This window comes from Salminus brasiliensis, chromosome 4 (genome assembly GCF_030463535.1).
Source record: "Salminus brasiliensis chromosome 4, fSalBra1.hap2, whole genome shotgun sequence".
Lineage (NCBI taxonomy): Eukaryota > Metazoa > Chordata > Actinopteri > Characiformes > Bryconidae > Salminus > Salminus brasiliensis.
The window spans coordinates 7524752-7544974 of NC_132881.1; the positions used below are offsets into that span (position 1 = coordinate 7524752).

Sequence of the window (20223 nt, forward strand, 5' to 3'; positions counted from 1 at the left end):
AAACACTTCAGAGTGTCCACACCTAAACTTGGCCATAACACAGCCAGGATCAGCCCCCGGGCTTCACACTCTGGCCTGATGGGCTATCTTGCTTTTCTGGACTAGGTGACAGCAGACTGTAAATATGGCCTGTCGCTACTCATCAGGACACAGGCTCTGTCATACAGATGCCTCTAGGACTCTCAATTACCACTCAGACAGGCGAGGGAGATCTCAGTGCTTTAGCTTAGACTACTAAAGGTCAACATGAAGTGCTTATTAAGCTTACTCACTCAACATTTACTGACACTTCCTGTGCTTCCTAGAGATCATGGGCCCAATTCATCATTCATCAAGTTGCACACTGTCAAATCTAATTGCAGCATGAGTATACACAGTTTTTATGCAGTTTCATCTACACATGCAACTGAAGAAATGTCTTTAAGCATCATTTATAACATACCATTAACAGCAATGCAACGTTCTTGTGAAGAAAAGGTCCACACACCCCACATTTATTACTAGTCAGATGCCTGAAGTCAGAATCAGGTGCAGAACTTCAGCTGCAGATGATTAGAACATGTTTAGAGAGGATACTGGAGGAGCCTGTCTTATTTAAACCTCAGACATTTAGTTTGGCTTGAGTGGTCAAGATCACCACGGCCAGATCCAAAGAGCTCTCTGAGGCCTTCAGAAAGAAGCTTGTAAATGCAGATGAGCCTGGAAAGGGGTTTAAAAAGATCTCAGAACAATTAGAAATCAGCCGTGTTGGCAGTAGTTACGAGGGGAACAACTGCCAACACAGCCAGGTCAGGCCAGCCCAGCAGGTTCAGGACCTACTAGTAGCTCTTAGCCCAGTTGAAGTATATAAATATATTTGTGTGTGTGTGTGTGTTTTTTGAACTTTGTCCTTTACAGAGACATATTTTTGTTGGATTTTTTGCTGTTTTGTTATTTATATTTAGGCTTTTGACAATAAAATTAAATCAAAATAAATGTGGTACATGCAAAAGTATAAGCAGATGAAAAACGTTAGATTTATTTGCATGCTATAATATGTTAAATTTAATAAATACATGTAAAAATAAATACATATACACATATGTGGTACATGCAAAAGTATTGGTAGATGAAACACATTATATATATATATGCAGAACAAAGTACCTAGACTTAATGGAGATAAAATGGAGGTATACTTATAAGACCAGTCTTACTATAATCCTTAAAGTGTCAAAAAAGAAAATGGACATGATGTGTGCAGAACCATTAAGCTCAAATGTATATTTTAGTACAGTTTCCCAGTGATTAAACCACATATCTTCCACTTTATGGTTAGTGGGTAAATTACAGGGACTTTATAGGTCAAAAGTTAAGAACAGTTTAAGTGTCACTGTCTAGCAGGCCTACTGAGTCATGATGGTGTTTTTCCTCTTTCTGCACTGTGTCTGTTAAAATCACAGAACGATCCTCCAGAGCAGTAAATCACGTTGCTCACCGCCTCCGAAAAAAAACCCTGTGCTTTTTAGATTTTTTGTTTTTTGTGTTTTTTTCATTCTGTCATTTGGAGCGGGGAAAAATCAATTGCAATCCAGTGGTACACAGGAAGAGTCTAAAGAAATAAGCCACTCTAATCCACCTCTCTCAGCTGCTTAAGACTCGTCTATGACTGCTTGACCCAGATGACAAATGCCACAGAGAGCTGTGTGAACTGACAGCCATCACGCATACACACAGACACACACACACACAAGGTGACAGCTGCATCTTTAACATACCATTATCTTCCCCTGTTCAATCCATCAAGCCACACACTGATCCACACGCACATACACACTCACAGAGGGGCTGCTCATCAAGGCCTCCAGATCATATGGAAATGAAAACATTCATGAACATGGTTCTTTTTGATCCTGATGACTATGCACTGCATCCATCAGCTTCAGGACTGATCCTAAGACATGTGGCTAAAATAAGCTTTATTTTTTATTTTCCAGTTTTAGATGAAGTAAATACTGGAATATATCATCACATAATTATCAGAAGAAAACCTGAAGTGAATGAATGCATTCATGACTCATGATTCATGAATTTATGGTAATAACAGTAATAATAATAATGGTAATAACCACTTTACTTATAATAACTTATAACTTAATAAATCCTAATAAACAGCAAGTAGATCCTCATCTAATAGCTTGCTCATGATTGTTAATAATTGTGTAATGGTTACATAGACCTTCATAAGTATATCAACTATTTATTTTTTTTATTATTTACTTTCTATAAATATATATAAATATATTCTATAATCTATAAATAATCACTACCAGTTCTGCATTGTAGAAATCTAGTCTTAATTAAGTTATAGCTTAATAATGATGTAGCTATTTCATACCCATAATTCATCAACGTATTTGTGTCTGGGACTTTTTTTGTTGCTATCCTTTTAGAAATAATTCGATTTTTTGCCACTGTTTTTAAGTGGTTCATCAGTAGTTAGTAGTTAGTCACACAAAAACCTTGTTTTTCACTTTTTGACATAATGTGTATCTGGCACTTTTCCTCAAATATTCCCATTTCATGACGAATGGAGCAATAAAAAAATTATTTTTTATATTTTGACTTCAATTGCTGTAAGGCCACAAGTTATAATTATTATCAATGCGGAAGTAACAACATATACATATTGTTATTTTCCATCACTAACAAACTTCTGTAATAAGCACTACACTGTTGTAATAAATACTACACTATATACTATATGCCAAAACCAAGCTTAGTGTAGTTTCCAAATTGAGTTGCTATGTAAGTGAAACCCATTGCATTTCTTAATTCCAAAATTCCATAAGTGTTTACAGAAATCACAGCGTTCACAAACCTAAAACCATCCGAAATGACCTATTCTCATCTAAGCCTTGGTCCAATCACTGTGAGATCACCAGCACAGCACAATGGCAGTTAGTGCTTTTCCCCCGAACGTGTTCAGCTGTCCAATAATGTTGCTACAACAGCAGTTTACAAAGGTGCTGTGGCTTGCTTCATGTGACTTGGAGGAAGCATATGCTAGTGGTAGCTCTCACCCATCCAGCAATGGTGGTATTGTGTGATATTATATGTAACTGGATAATTACAATGAACTAAGCATTACTAAGAGTTCTCAGAAGTTTCTGTACATCCACTTATTCTGGTTGTTTGGGCTGTTTAAAATGCTAAGTGCTTACTCCTCATTACCTCTTATTAGCTGTTTCAGTGAATAATGAGTAAAAGCAAAGCACACAGAGCCATTTGTCAAAATGAGACAATAAGTGTATATTGATTGGGACAGCAAATCGAAAGTAAGCAAACCTTGATACATAATCTTGCAAGCGTGCACTGCTACAAAAGGCACTAAACATTCTGAATGCATTATTCCTGCTTCTTAAATCCTTGAAAGCTCCATACACATACACCATTTTACAGAAGCAGTGATGTTGGATGACTGGTTCTGGATCAAATGCCACTTCAGCTCATGCCAAAGGCGTCCAACGCAGCAAATTGTAAACATGGGAAATGTAAATGCACACATATACTGTCATTCAGCGTTTGTGTGAGCTTGGACGGGTATGCGGCTCGCAGGTTCAGAGCTGTGGATAAGAAATACAGTCTGCCAGCAGGTTCGGGTGTTACAGAGCTGTGATGCAGCTTCAAATGAGTTTAGAGGCCTTGGCAGCTTCTGTGATAACAGAATCAGGAGACTGAAGTGGCATAGTGCACTGCCTCAGACATCAGCACACCCTGAAAATTAAATGTGTGGCTGTTGGAACAAAACTCTGCATCTCTGAAATTGCATGAGAAAAAATCAAATCTTTCATTTTACGCAACAAAATTATATTCCAAGTAATTTGTCTGTGCCAGTGTTCAACCACGCCTCACTGACGTTAGTTTTCTGCATTCATTAGAACAATACACTTCAGTCTGAGCCCTGATTTTGGCATGAGACTGCTGAGGAAGACCAGAGTCTGGTCAGGGTCGGGCCAGCTTCACATTGTTCTTTCGGCAGAACTTGTTGTGTTCGCTAAATTTCTCTTCTCTGTGAGTGAAATGTCTCTACAACACAAACTCATCTGGGAACATGATGAGATTTTAATATCGCCTCTATTTTTTTTTTCTTCTCAGGCGCCACTAATTATTTCCCGCTTTAGAATGCAGGCATTTCATTTAAACATTTGAACTGAGATGAAGTTCTCGCTGATCGCTAAAAACTCTGCCGGGAAGCCTAGCAGGCCAATTCCTCATTTCCTATTAATAAGCTGGGGCACTTTTATCTGGGAAGAAAACTGGCTTTGTGTTAATCGCAACAGTATGGTAATGAAACATTAAAAGTCAGCTCACCAGGCAATGCTACAAAATATAGAAGCTGAAATGTTCCAGGATTTGTTGTATTTTTACCTTTTATTTAGCGGAAAAATATGTTTTACAATAGACTGTTAAAAAGCTACAGGTGACAATGTAGCAGGAACAAGTTTCTCTTCGAATGACAAGCAGGATTCGTTCTTGACATAAAAACCCAGTTTCATTTTCAATTCATTTGCCAAATGCAAAATATGAGGCAAACGTCAAATAATTAGACTATACCTATAGTCTCTATAGGTAGAAACACAATTCATTCATTTCCCTGTGCTGTTAGTGATGACAGTGATACCGGATAAAAGTTTCAACATATATAAACAATGCAATCTTGGTTTTACTATATTAAAAGCATTACGTAAATTGCACAAGGTTTGGTGTTTGGTGATATAGCAACTGTCAAGGTTTAGACATGAATGCATGAACTATATGATGATCACCTTATTGTCTTGTGTTTAGTAATGTCTAAAGCTTAGAGGTATCTTTGAATTATTGGTCTATTCTAACTACCTGAGGTTTTTCTTGGGTAAATAGCAAAGCACTTTGTAAGTCGCTCTGGATAAGAGCGTCTGTTAAATGCCATAAATGTATATGTAATGATCTGTGTCAAAAACTGTCAATCCTTCAATATGATTAATAATAATTATATACATTTTTAAATAAAATACATGATTATAAACGTTCAAGAGTTCAAATTACTATTAACATTGCACACATGTATATATTTATACACACACACACACACATATATATATGTACATATGTATGTATTATCCTTACTGTCCTTACTATCCTTAATGTTGATACTACTTTTGAATTATTACTTTCATCATTCATAAAGTATTTCATTTAAAATGGTTAATTTATGAGATGGTTCATTCCCCCCTTAAAACAGGTGTGAATTGTAGGCCTCTTGTGAGCAGTGCACTGCAAACTGGGAGTAAAGCATCACGTTGCATCTGAAAGAAAAATCTGGTCACCAAAAATGCAAAGACAGGAAACAAAGACAGGAGAGAGAAAGAAAGGCTGTCACATGTCCACAGTGAATTCACAACAAAACCAGGGTTTACAATTCACTCCTCTTTTAGCCGACATTTAATCAATGCAGGGAATGGTTTTAGCAGCTGTTCATACTAAATTAATTGTCCCTGCCGCTACCCTGTGCCAGGACGGACAGTAGCAGATTCAGGCTCAGCCCTACACTGGTACTGAGTGTCTGAAGATTTGCTTGCTGTCTACAAGCACAGACTGAAGACTTATCTCTTTCAAGAAATGGCACTAATCTTGCTTATAAAGGCTTCATTAAGGCTTGTGCATCTTTTGTATCTTGGTATCAGTATTGACTTTTGCATTTGGCTGTATTTAAGCTTGAGGTATCGCTGGAATCTAGCCTATTCACAATAACTAGGGTATTTTCTGCATGTATTTGCAGGACGTTCTGGATAAGCGCGTAAAGTCATGAGCTGGACAAATTTATATCAGACAAGTGGGTGGAATCATTCTAATCAGCCAGTCAGGTGAACGAGATGATGACATTTTGGGGTGACCCCCAGAGAGGGCCATTCAGATTTTAGGAGTTGACTGTGCTACTCAAGGCCGCCACTCTGGCTTCACTGCTGACTTTGTTTCAACTAACTTTGGACCAAGCAGAAAGAGGCAGGTCTTGATGTGACGCCGACAACAGTCTGGCAATAAAAGTAAGAGAGGTCAAAAATCTGAAAGCCCAATATAGTAACAACTGTCGTCTTCTCTCTCGCCGCAGACAAAGGCTGTCCACAACCTTGCCGTTTCCTGTGAGCTCCCGTTCTGCATAACACAGTTTTCATCTTTCCTGTTTAAACAGAGAGATTATCACGCTCGACCAGAGCATCCAAGTGCATTCTGCAGCTTCCTGCGAGGCACCACGACACAATGCTTTGGGCCCCTGACTGCTCCCATTCCACCCAGCCAAATGTTCCTCTAGCAGCGGCTAATGTGACAGGGGGTAGGTGGTGGTTTTCTGTCCCTGTCACCAGGCTGCAGACAATGGCACCATGAGCTCGGCCATTAATCATGCTGCCTTTCCACTGTCTGCCAACATGACGGAGGGAGGTTAGAGGTGGAAAGTTGGGTTGGAGGAAGGAGGGGGGGGATGGGGGAGTGCGGTGGCTGCTGTGACACGGGCCAATCCTCAGAGGCCCGATGGACTTGAATGAGGAGGTCCGCCACATTCATGCTTAACAGGTCACTAATCGAATTACACTGATAAGCAAGAAGAGCATAAGGCACTGAATTCATTAGGCATGCCCAGATTCCATTGTGAAGAGGCCAAGCCCTCTGCGAAAGACTTGAATAAACACAACGCGCTCTGTCTCTCTCTCAAAAGAGCTGAGCTGCCGCTAACTGCAGAATTACACAACATTATGTGTGGGTAGTCAGTAACTTTTGTTGTGGCTGACAACACCGAACAAAAAAAAAGCGCTATGCAAATTTTAGAGGCAAATGTAGCTTCTCTCCAATTCCCTGTCTATCTCTCTCTTTCTCTCTCTCTCTCTCTGTTCCTCTCTCATTTTCATGAACCAGATGGCCATAGTTCTGGGCTAATTCACTTAGCCAAGCATAAGTAATTCCTCACATATATGCATGGCCAATCCATTATTAGATAACATACCAAAAAAAAAAAAAAAAAAAAAAAAAAAACAGAAATGCAATTCCATTGAAGTGACGGCCATACATCCATCATCGTAGACCGGAGGTGGGGATATAAGTCTCACAGAAAGGCCTGCGTCGGTCTGTCCTCAAGGGCCTTCACAGAGGATCATTTTAATTATCGCGCTGACGACAGGGACAAAGTCAGGTCAGACAAGATGGTAAATGGAGTTGTGGTGGAATATGAATACCAGAGTGTCCAGCAAGACTTTGGTCAGGCAGCTGGGCAGCAAGCTACCTTTGAAACACATCTGTATTATTCTTCATGCAACAGCACAAGTCCTCCACAGCAGGGGCCATGGTTATCTATTGTTTTTAGCGATTCACCAGTATGGATTTTTATTCATATTGGGAGTAAAGCACTTTGTGGTTGTTTTTTGAGAGCTTAGTAAGGCACAATTTAAACACTAAAATCAATGTAGTGCAATTAAGAAGAGACTCTAGTAGCACATACATAAAAACAAGCAAAAAGACTTAAGAAAGAAAGATGTAAGAAAAATAAACACAGCAGATAAGTTAGCTTCTGGTATCAATCAATAAATCAATCAATCAATCAATCAGTCATTCTTGCAACATCCAAACCCAAATAATGTGTAGATATTTTATATTTTGTGCTAAACATCATGTGGTAGCCTAGACAGATTTTTTTAGGCCAATGCAATGATACAGGCTTGTCATTTCTTTCAACACTGAAGTAATACACAAATATTCAAAGTCTGCTACTCCATCTTTTCCCACAAGTTTCTGCCAGTGGAGAGATGATCATTGCATCAAAACAACAGCATGTTGACAATTTGCCCTCTTTTCACCATGCTTTTCAATGGGTTATGACAGTAAGTGCTATATGCAGTGGTTTGAGCGTGTCAAGAATTACAGTGCAACTGGGCTTTTTCAAACTCAACTGTTTCTTCAGCGTATCCAGAGTGGTGTATCACCACTCACAACTGACAGTCAAAAAGTGGTAGCAAGACAGTACTCTGAATGCCTCTCTAATCTTTCGTACACCCTGGGTACTCCTCTGGGCCTCGCTGAAACTTTAAAGAGAACCCTGACTGTTAAGACAAAATACTTTTTATTATTGAGAATAAACAGAATCTCTCTTCTAGCAGGCTGCCATTTTTGCTAGGTTATCAAACCAATGCTCAGTAGTCGATGGCACTGAATATAAGCAACGAGGCACTAGGCTTTCTTTTTTTTTCTACAAAGAAGAAGCTTTATTTTGCACCCTGTCTAGATGTAGGCTCGTGAAAACAGTAGGTCCAACAACAGTGTCTGAAAACGTCTGCCACACAATGCTAGACAGAACACAGTTTATAGGCTAATAAAGACAACACATCATTTAAGATATAGAAGGACTTTGTCAGGGCTACCAGGAGTGGTGCAGGTGTCAACTGCAAGGTCAGCCCTATCGCTAGGAGATCGCAAGGTTGATCGGTGACAATGCCACAATTATCTGTGGGTTGAAGTCAAGGGGGTAGGATTGAACTTCCTCTCCCTATTTCCCCTCCAATGTGACTGTTAAGTAATGTAAAGCAAAGGTAGTTCTTCCACTGTAACGGTGACCTTACATTAGCGCCAGTTTGAAAGATGCAGTGTTGCTTCACATGTTTCAAAGGATGTACATGCTTTGCTAATAGGGGCAGCTGGCAGGTAGACTTGCCAATGATTCAATTTATGGGAAAACTTCACAAATAACCCTCAAAAAGATTGTGTCCACTGTAAAACAGCTTTGTTTTAGTGTCCTTTCAGCACTGTTTCAGAGCCTTGGGTGCGTCCCCGCAGCTGACAGCGCAATTTAGCGTAAGAACTGCGGAAGAGAGCCAGCTTGCTTCACACTGAACTACGTCTCGGGCAAACAGGCTAAAGGTGAAGTCCAGCTCCAACTCCAGATGAGAAAAAGATTCTGTTTCACTTCTCCTCTCCCTCCTCTGAGGCTCGCTGACATTGTACTCTGGCGTACGTGCGCACCCTGGCCTTGAGAGAGGGGAACGGCGCACTTCGAATTCTGACGCCAAATCCCACAGCTGCCCTTTGTGGAAGTGGGCGGATTGACGCGAGACACTTGATCCTTCTCTCAACAGAAGGAAAAATCGAACCATTCGAAATCACAGCAGGAGAACACAATCGTTGTCGGGGACCTCCGATCACCTTAATTAACGGCTTCAGCACCGATAGCACTGATCAGTCAGCAAGAGAACCAACCACACAGACCAAGTGTTCCATTACACCGAGCTAGTTACTCAGTGTGTGATCAAGATTTTGATCTACTCTCTACATCCACGGCTCAAAAGTATGCACGCATTATTAGAATTAACATGTTGATTAATTGAGATTTGTTGAATAGAACTCACTAAATGCAGTTACTATTGATTGATTTGGCATAATTGAAGCAGAAAATGTACATATATGCATTAATGTTTCAACTAAAATAAATTGCAGAATCCAAAACTTTGCCATTTCAACTTAAAACACATATTCACATATATACATACCTTTCCTTATTCTCAAATGACATAAGGGGTATGCTGTTTAATTGCAGTTGTGGACTACATCACAGTACCTAACATAAATTATAACAGTTACTAAATAATAAAACCACAGAAGAGCGTAGGGTTTAAGGTGTTAACTCTAGAAAGCAACTAAGAAAAGTCATACATGGTAACCCAGAACCTTTCCAGACATTACCCAGAGGAGCTGTATGTGTAAACACAAGTGTCAGAATCAGTTGCACGGGACATTACCCGGACTTTTCTCTGCCAGCCTATTAGTACAAAGTCAGGTAATGTCCCTGTGTGTGTATAGAGCAGCTATTTTTCTAGAGAATTCACAGTAGGTCAAGCTGTGCCTCTAGCACAGGCTAAACAGGCGTTGCCCCTTGCCTAAACCATACAAAATTTCCTGTAGTGGTAATGCATCTGACATGGTAAATCTCCGGCTGTAAGCTACATATGCGAAAGGACCTGATTATCCGGAGTTCCTATGTGAAAATGGTTTAAGTTTCTATAGAATGAAGCATTTCACATCAAATCACCCTATAAGACTGTTTACTTTTAGCCATTTAATTATGCAAAAAAATGAATGGCGGAAATTCACTTTAACTGGCATATAAAAGCAAGGCTGTATTAAAGCCATGCACCGTAACTCTTTTCTTGTATCAAACAATCAATAAAACAATGTAGGCTTATAAAAATCACAGTGCTGATTCACAAAATGCCCCTTTAAACAATTCAAATGAGATGTTAGTGGAAACAAACAGATTTTAATATGTTAAAGTCATCATTCATGCATTTAAATGAGATACCTCTCATAGTTGTACCCACAATATAGAAGGTGTGTGAAATACTGGCCTAGATCAACAGAGAAGTCTCGCAGACTAGAAAACTACTCTTAGGCGGTTTTCTTCCTCCATCCAATGAGAGCACCCGGATTCTTTAAAATATATATAAATAATGGCTCCACACAAACAAGCATGTGAGGTCACACTTCACTAGAGGTGAGAGAATGACAACAGATGTACTGAGCTGGGAACACGTTCCGCGGCCAACAACGGCAGCAGAGAACAGGAACTAAGAAAGCGAGCAGACAAGGGAAATGACAAGGTGTCTGAAAATGGGAGAACGTAAGTGCCCGTGGTTCGGCGCGTGCTATGATATGATAAATAAGTACAGCTCATCAACAGATGCTGCTTAATCATTCCTGCGACCTCGAACTAATGTGTAAAAACACAGTGGCGAAAAAAAAATGGCCAACACATGGTTTATCATAAACATCACTCCAGATGCAGGAGCCAAACATTCAGGCACTGCTGTAAAGCTGAGGTGACACCTTATTCTATTCAGAGCGACGATATCACACATCACCTTATGTAGTGACTCTAGAAGTAGAGCTCTACGATATCCACAAAACACCAGAACATTAGTGGTGTGCAAATGTCGTGAGCCGTGGTCGCACCAGACATTTGCAGCTCGTGTCGCCTTGCAAAATGGCTGTGACTGGGGCTGGACTGGAAGCCTGGTCACCAACAAATCCTCAATTTTGGAGACAGCTTGTTAGCTAACTTCTCGAACACAATTATACCCAATAACTGTGGCTATGTGGCAAGAGCACATAGCTGCACACCCAGACGCAGCAAAATATTATAAAAATGATGGCAGATAATTACACCCTCGATACAGTACATTTCAGTGTACATAAACAGTAAAATCACAGAAAAAGGATATTTTTTATATTTTCATATATAAAATATAGTCTCCTTGCTGATTGTATGTGCCAGAGCAGCCACGGTATTAGTCATGGATGCGGATTTGCAGAGTTCGAGGGCCAAAATAAAGGACAGAACCATACATAACAAAATCTTAATTTTAGCTGAGGGCGACAGGAGCTGTGCTTTATGTCTAATGCTCTAGCCAACATGCTAACTGGCTAGTCACGATACCAGCCCTAGCCGGAAGCTTCTCCAATGTTTTAAACAACTAACCCATCATCATAGCCAACATCACCACCACTTCTACTAAGCTGCCTGGCAAGGTTGCAGCAACTGGTTTCTCCATCAGCAGGCCTCTTCAGGGATTTCACAGTGCCATATCCAAGGCTGATCCATTAGGATGCTAAAAGAGTGAGGGAAACACTGTGTCGTGAGTGCTCTCCAAGTGGTAGGAGACACCGCCCCATGGGCCACAAGATCACTTACTTCACATTCATTCCAAATATGTCCCAGCAAACACGGCGATCACTAATTTATGACCAGGGAGGCCCTCTGTAAGTCATACAGTCACCATAAAACAAAAAGCTCCACTCAGAGTCTGCCAGCGTGATTTTGAACTAATATACCCCCTAAGCACGACCCCCATTAAAGGGCCATTGTAAAGGCATTTAGAAGATGGACTTCAACAGCTTAGGTTAATGCGCGTCAATGCAGTAAGTGCCATTTGGAAAGTGCAGGAAAAAAAAGAGTTTGGTCTTCTAAACAAAAGATTTCATTCATTCACAGCATATCCGAGATCGATCTCGCAAATGACAACATTCAGACAAATATTGATGATGTCCTGTGACCTGATCCAGTGCATTTGGATCAAGGCTGATCCTATACTTTACTTCTTTTTTTTTTTTAGCTACTCTATTTACGTTTTTTTTAAATAACCATTGACTGTTATTAGATCAATAAATGTGATAATTAATAATAACAATAAAAATACTATAAATAATAAATAATAATAAGACTAAAATATACAAAGCTCACTGCCAGGCTTAACGTAACATTAAAATTAAACAACATTCTGGTAACCTAATTTGAAAATGTACACAAATTCAGCAATAAATCCATATATTTAAACGCAAATTTTGACCAATTGTATCTGTATATCCGTTTTATCTATTGAGCATAATGACCAACATCACAAATGCCATTTTGATGATGTTGAGTTTCTTGAGAAATATTTAAAGCGTATTTTACAACTGCCTTCACTTTTCTTCAGGCCTGTAAAGCATACTTTTACTCTTCCTTCTTTATCTTACAGCAGTGAATGAATTATTGTATATAGAATTACTGGTATAAATTAATTATACCAAATCTCTTAATTGTTTAAACATAAATGTTTCTATTTTTCTATATAAATGTTTCTATAGTACAGATTCGGAGACTTCCTGTCTGGATACAACAACAGTCCACAAAAAGTCTTTTAAAGCCTGATTGAAATGAGGGTAAATGAAAATGTACTGCTGAAAGATATGGATGAAAAACTATTCATTAGCATTCGCCACGTCTTGATATTATATTATATTCTGCTTTTACTGTAATTCGATTAGCGCTTGTTAAAGACCACAAAGCATTCTATCCTGAACAGCAAAGACAAACAGCATGCCAAATCCTACCAAAGTAATGAGCATTGATTTGACTGAAAAAAAGAAAGAAGCAAACCCATTAGTTAAAATTTTTAGCATTCGAGCCACTTCACTATAAAAATGCAATTCCAGGGAAGAGATAATATGCTGCTTTTGTTCACAATATGTGAATATGTGACATAAGACAATATTCAGTAAGACCTGCCAGTCTTTCATACCCCTACTCGCCGCTAAACCCAAGTGTAAGTAAATGACAAACAGGTCTGCGAGGTCTAGACTTTCAGCGTGAAGCACAGAGGTCTCACTTTCCAAGCAATTTGTTTACACAGCTCTAAGACACTATTCACACAGCAACCTTCAGCTGGTTTTTGAGGCAGGAAAAACTAGGACGGATGGACTGACACTATAACGTCAAAGAAAAAACAACAACAGACGCTTAAGTTAAGCTCTCCACTTTATCTTAGAAGGAATTTCACAGTTCAATTATCAGTCAGGGTAGATATGCATCATCTCAGGAGAGGATTTTTGCCAGCAAACACTGCATAGACTTTTCAGCTACAGTTATTTCCTTACCTGACAGGTGGCATCCTGTAATTAGCATCAAAAGTAACTCAGACTTAGACATTCTCAACAAATTTAGTGTGATGACACCAGGGCTCAGGTATGTATCATGTGTGATGTCATTTGGATTGATACTAAATCAGTTAGCATGTTAAATGTTCTAGTTCATGACAGTACAATTACAAAAAGACTCAACAAGTATGGCTTGTTTGGAAGGGCTGCCAGGAGAAAGCCTCTTCATTCTAAAACAAAAGCATGGCAGCACGGCTTAAGGTTGCTAAGTTGCATCAAAACAAACCAAAAATTTCTGGAAAACTGTCCTTTGGACAGATGAGACCAAAGGGCAGATGTTTTGTGCATGCTGCACAGCGCCACATTTTGTGCAAACCAAACGCAGCATATCAGCACAAACACCTTATACCAACTGCCAAGCGCATTGGTGAAGAGGTGATGAAGTGGGCTTGTTTGGCACCAGACCTGGGCACCTTGCAGTCATCGAGTCGACCAAAAACTATTAAACCAAAGTAAAATGAGTCAAATGTGAGGCCATCTCTCCAACAGCTAGAGCTTGGCCAAAATTGGGTCACGCAACAGGACGATGAGCCCAAGCACACCTGCAAATCTACATTCAGAATTTTGATTCCGTTCAGAAAAATGCTGCAAACATTTGACATCACTGGACAGCCATAATGTAGACATATGTATGTACATTATACATACAAATGTAAAACTGGACAGCAGTCCAGCACTAGAACCCTGAAAAGACCAGCTAATACATCAAGTCATCTGACCTCCAATAAATCACGATAAGAAAGAAAGACACTAAACACATTAAAAAAGCTAATGAAATTCCCCTTTAATGCTGCTCATCACCGGACGTATAAACGCACTCATTGTGTTAAGATAATGTACCCTTCAGGTACATTTACTGGTCTGGCTCCATTTCAGAAGACAGGGTTCGTTAGCTTTAGCCGGCAGATCAGTGTTTAGCTTATGACTCTAATGGCCAGCAGACAGTGAGGGCCTCGCTGGGACCAGTAGCACGGTTCATAAAGCCTGAATATTAATTAACATCAGTCACACTCACAGTTTTTATTAGGGGGATACCTTTTTAACTTGCTCTTGCTACGACAAAGATTTGGCTCACAGTGAAGGGAGGGGCAGAAAAGGCAAATTAAAGTCAATTAGTTTAAGAGAGCCACAGGTTCCTTTTTTTTCAGGAAAGCACAAGGACTGTTTTTCTCCAAGCCTGGTATTTGCAGATAAAAGCTGGGCAGGGTGCACTGCGGGCCTCACACATACCGCAGAACACTCGAAACATGATCGGGTCGAACTGGGGAAAAGGTCCAACTTTAGCTTTGGCTTGCGTTCCTGTAGCTCCGAATGTTAAAAAAGACACTTTTGTTCCATATTTACATTTCTGCACGCTTTGGGCAGGATAAATTACAGAGTGTGTTTTGGACTGAGAGAAGGGTTACTGAGGAGGCTAATGTTGGATAGGTGGAGCATGAAGGGGGGGGGGGGGGGGGGGGAGCAAGAGGACCCAGAGCAAGGCCTTGAGCTCCATCTCTCAGATTAATGGGCTGCTAATGGAGGAAGGTCTCCCTGAAGAGCTGACCTTGAGGGGATGTGAAGTATTTCAGAGAAGCTAAGAGAGGGGAAAAATGACTTCATTTCAATGTGCTTGCACAAATTATCCTGGTAAAAACCCAGCTTCAGAATCTGATCTTTGAGCAGCTGCGAGAAATAGGTGGCAGTTGGTTCTGCCCTCGGGACCATAAGACACTTGACTCCCCAAGCAGGTTAGGAAGAGTGACGCTAACCCAACAAGTCTAAAAGAGCAAATGGGAAGTAGATCATCTCACACTGACACAATAATTATAGAATCCACTTTACTGCTCATCCACTTGAAAACGAGGGGCTCCGATTGGTGACTGAAGATGAATATTGCTAAAACCATATGCAATATTGCAAATGTGAAAATCATAGGATTCACTATAAAAAAAAAGAAGATCAACCGTCACAATCCGAGCAGTAGAAGATGTAAGTAAGCCCCCGAAGCCTTCAGAGTAGTATGTCAAGGCAAAACATTATGAACATGTTTTTAATTACTGCCCTGGCTGCTTTCAAGTGATACTAAACAAGTCAACATGACACGGATCTGCTGCACCGTTTCCGAACAAGCAGAGCCAATTCCCCAAGGCCACGAAGTCCAGCGTTTCACTTGCTAGAAAAATATGCAAGCTGATGGTACAGTGAGGAAACGGCAATCGGAGGAAGGAGGCTAACAATTCCCACGACAGCGACTGTCCAGTTTAATATCCAAAACAAGGACAATTAAAATACTTTGCAGTCACTGCAGTGGCAGGAAGCAGGGACAAGGAGGCGTGGATGATGCACGTTCATTATAAAGAAACATCCGAGCCTCGGTTTGACAACTAAAGCCAAAATAATGTGCCGCCATGGGAATAGCAGGTTGCTTCAGCACTTGCTGAAGGATGACGTTTAAAGGGAACTGCAACAGATGATAAATTTTAGCGTCAAGGTTAAACTTTCCATTTGACATTCACTGTACATTAAGATGTTCATAATTTTTTACAATCATGGTCAGTTACACTCTGACTGGGTGCCTGTACACACTTCCATGTGTACATACTTGCACACAGTGTTTACCAGGATGAAGTTAAACTTCACTGTTTGACGGTCAAGAACGGTCAAGCTAGACATGTCCTTGCTAAATGAGCATGACCAAAGCTGGGTTGTAGAGTTAGCAATAGGTAAAATCAACTATTTTGGTGTTGTTAAAAAACTGGCAGAATTTTACCAGATAATTACACACTTGCAAGACGTGTTGCACAATGAGTGTAAGCAAAAAAGTGCAGATAATTGCTGTAATAGCAGTTAGCAAGCTAGCTAGAATGCCTACCATACAGTACAATCACAAAAGTAAAGAGTTATACCATATACATACAGTCATCCAGCTGAATATCATCTGTAAAGCGTTTGTATGTAGACACTGCTGAATTTACATTACCCCATTCTTGGATCTTCAGGAGGTTATATACAAAAGTCCTGCCACTTCAGATGCCAAAGTAGTAGTGTTGTTGGCTGATGATCTGAAAGTTGGTCTACAGAGCTAGATATGAAGCCTGAAAGTGGTGCCACATTGCTTTGAATTGAATGCGCTTTCACTTAGCGGGATTTAGCAAGTGTGAGGATACGTACCATTTGGTCAAAGTACCCACCCTATCCAAGTAGGTTCTTGATTCTGATGATAACCAGAAGTCTGTTTAGAATCATATATGACCACATAGCATTTGTAGCGTGAACTCTAAAGCAGTACGGATGAAAGCAGCTGCTGATACAGTCAATACATGCAAGGACATACACAAGCAAGGACATATTTGTCTCACCACAAAAGTGGCAAGAGACATAGCAAATGTACGGTACTCTTCCTCTGGTCACGAAACCCATCACAAGTCATGTCTGGAGTCGCACTCGAGACACGTGGAAATGCCAGGTGTAAACAGCTATATGTCTCGCTGCCTACCTGAGGCGAGTGAATAGGGCCTAAGAGATGCATGGCAACATCTCCAAACACAACTAGTGTGAAGCTAGTTCTGAGTTTCTAGCCAGGCAGCTGAGGGAGGATTCTTCATTGCCTTATTGGCCTGTCAGTTTAATCAGACTCTCACAAGATCTCTGGTGGAGCTCCTCCAGGTATTCAGAATTTCATTGGCAGCTTCATCCACCAGCGCCCCAGGTGATTTGTGTGTTGAGAGCTGAGCTTCTCGGCTGCATCCTCTCCCTTGGGAGATCCTCCCTTCCCTAGAGAGAGCTAGCGCAAAACATTGCCTAAAGGGCCGGCATTCATATGCATTTGTCAACCCCCTCAATACATCACCACCACCACCATCCAACCCAACTTCCTGTTAATCGTGCATTTTTATTTTTCTTCTTTTCTCAAGTGTTTACAGCACAACTTCAGCAGTGTACAGAGCAACGCTAACATTCATCACAATTTGTCACTTTTATTTTTTTTATATATAAAAGTGCAACGACAGGTTATCTGTTATCTAGCTCGAGTGCTCTGAGCCTCACACCAGGTTCTCCGCATCTTAGATTGGTTGAGAGGGTCCTTGGAGAGAGAAGTATGACTTCGGAAAGATCAGGCAAGGTGAAAACCTGATATTATTATAAAAAATAAATAAATAAAATAAAACAAAAAACTGCGGACGTGTGGAGGGTGGGAGGGAGGGGTGTCTTGTGTCTTCTGCTTCTTTCACCAGCTGTCTCGGTGTCATTTTAACAATGACAGAATTAGAATTGAGAAGTAAAAGTGAAAGGCGAGAAAGCAGGAGTGGAGCTGATGAGCATGAAGCATGCTTGAAGAAGAGGGAGCGAGTGCGGCACGGAGATAGTGGCGCCACAGCGGCCGCGCGCCCGCAAAAAAGGTCAGGAGGATCCGCTCCAGGAGATGCCGGGAAGGTCACGGCTGGATTCCCTCATTGAGTCATTAACCTTTACCCGGAGAGATACAAGGCTCTGCTTGCGCAGTTTTCCATAATATCCGAGTCCTATGAATATTTACTGCATATTCATGAGCGCTGATGAGCAGTCACTGTTTATGGCACTCTGACAATTACGCACCCTCCTTATGTGTCTTAATCAAGGTGCTCCTCATGCCCTTCAGTGGCACTGCACAGTGAGGGAGAAAGATGGGGCGGGGGGCTTTTTTTTTTAATGAGAAATTCATCTTTGGAGTATGTGAGGGATATATGAAAACCGTGGAAAAATAACACACTCTTTCTGACACACATACAGGCCTTTTGTTTCTCGCTTACTGTCAGTCATCTGAGAAAACAAAAGCCACATTATCGGGAAAAGGGATTTTTTATTCCCCCCCTTTAAACAGTTCATAATAGAACAAAATCTCACAGATGAGAAGCATTTCCAGCTAGAGACGAGGCGATGCTCTGAGACTTGGCGCTAAGTAAATTAACCTTGACTGCCTGCCATTTGCATTCTGTTAACTAAGCAGGCAAGCCACACATTCATGCTTGGGAAAAGGAAAGAAAAAAAAAAGGAAAACTTCCAACTTAAAACTTCGCGCTGCGCTGAAAGCCGATTAGCGGGAGGGAAGCAGTGATAACGCAGCAGGGTTGGGCCCGTTATCTCGACACGGCAACACACGTCCCCACGGCAACGCTGCGGGAAGTGAGCGGCTCGATGAGTCCGACGCTGGACACGAATCACATGAGCGAAGCTAAGCCCACAACATCACCCCGCATGACTTCGGGCAGAACAGCAGCAGAGTACAGAGCCAGCTGTAAGAGCCACCACCTCTTGCACTGTGTTTTGGTTTCGGCAGTGCTTCCCAACCATTTGTTCCCCTGCAGACCTTCAAACATGGCTTTAAACAAGTACTCTATGAACCACAACAAATGAGGATGGTTCTCATTTTGTTTAATTGCTATTAATTGCTATTAACCTGAATTAAGCTATTGGTCAAAAAAGTGTGTGAGAGAAGAAGTCCTACCAATACCTACCAATTAGAATCACCTCATTTTAATACACACTTCGCTTGACTTTGGTCTCCATCATGACGCTCACAGTAGCCATGTCGCACAGAATAGCCTGTCCTCTCAGTGTTCTCTCAAGGTCCACTCAGCGCTATGGACATATCTACACAAAGAGACGGTTGTAGGGTCTGCTAGAGTTAGCTTTTAGCCTAGCATGGACACCCTTCCCCCGAGCAGTGCCTCAGACCTAGCAATAGCTTTTAGCCTTTTGAGCCTCGCTCTCATATTCTGCCGAAGAACTCGATTGTTTTGTTGTGAATATGCCTTCTGATAATATTTTCTAACATATGCTGGTGGGCCACCATATCGGTTCTGGTCATGAAATAATGTACTGTTTAAAAAGAAGCCCTTTAGTAAAGGTAATTGTTCTGTGGCTCATCGTACAGCTGGGAAGTGTAATTCACGCTTTTAGCCACCGATAAAAAACAAATGCATTTCTGGACAAGCTAAGAGATGCATAATCACTGAAAGTCAAAGGTCATTGAAAGTCAAAGGCGCATGTGAACGGACATGGAAGAGTAATATAATAGGATTTTACACAAATATGGGTTACACAGCGTTACAAAGTTCTTGAACTGAGCCCGAAAAGAGGCAACCGTATATACGCTATTCTAACTATTGTAGCAGATCATGTAGGCGTATCCCACAAGGCGTACACACCCCTGGTTACGTATCACTGGGTTACTGATTTATGATCAGCGCTACACCAAAGACATTTACTTGAACAGAACCGCTACGGGGTGTGTGTTTTTGAACGGCGGTACCCGAAGACCAGCGTTGCGAAGAGGATTGTCTAGAAAGTGGTGCATCATAGCTGTGTGGTTATAGAACACGTTTATGGTCTTTTAAATCCTAGCATTCGATGAAATGGTGAGAGCATGTGAACGCCTCGGTAGAGGGAGGCCATTTATCTTCAGGTGTTTATTACCAGTGGGGGTCTTCAGCAACAGTACAGCCCCTTCTCACAGTGTGCCTGCACTGTCAGCATACACTCACACACCCCTCCCACACCCACACTCAGCCGTCACGAAGGTGCTGACTGCAGCTTTGTCTCTGTCCATTAACTGTCGATTTGTGCACGGGTGTGTGTGTGGGTATGTGTGTGTATGTGGCTGGGGAGAGTGTTCATATCCTTGAGAACGGGCTGCGCTGACTTTGAGAGTGCATGCATTAATGAAGACTT

At 41.0% G+C, this 20223-nt stretch overlaps 1 protein-coding gene across 3 annotated transcripts in view; it reads right to left on the reverse strand.

Moving 5' to 3' along the window:
• The window catches only part of macrod2 (mono-ADP ribosylhydrolase 2), a 931382-nt gene that overhangs the window by 781803 nt on the left and 129356 nt on the right, over positions 1 to 20223 (reverse strand). The window lies entirely within an intron of this gene.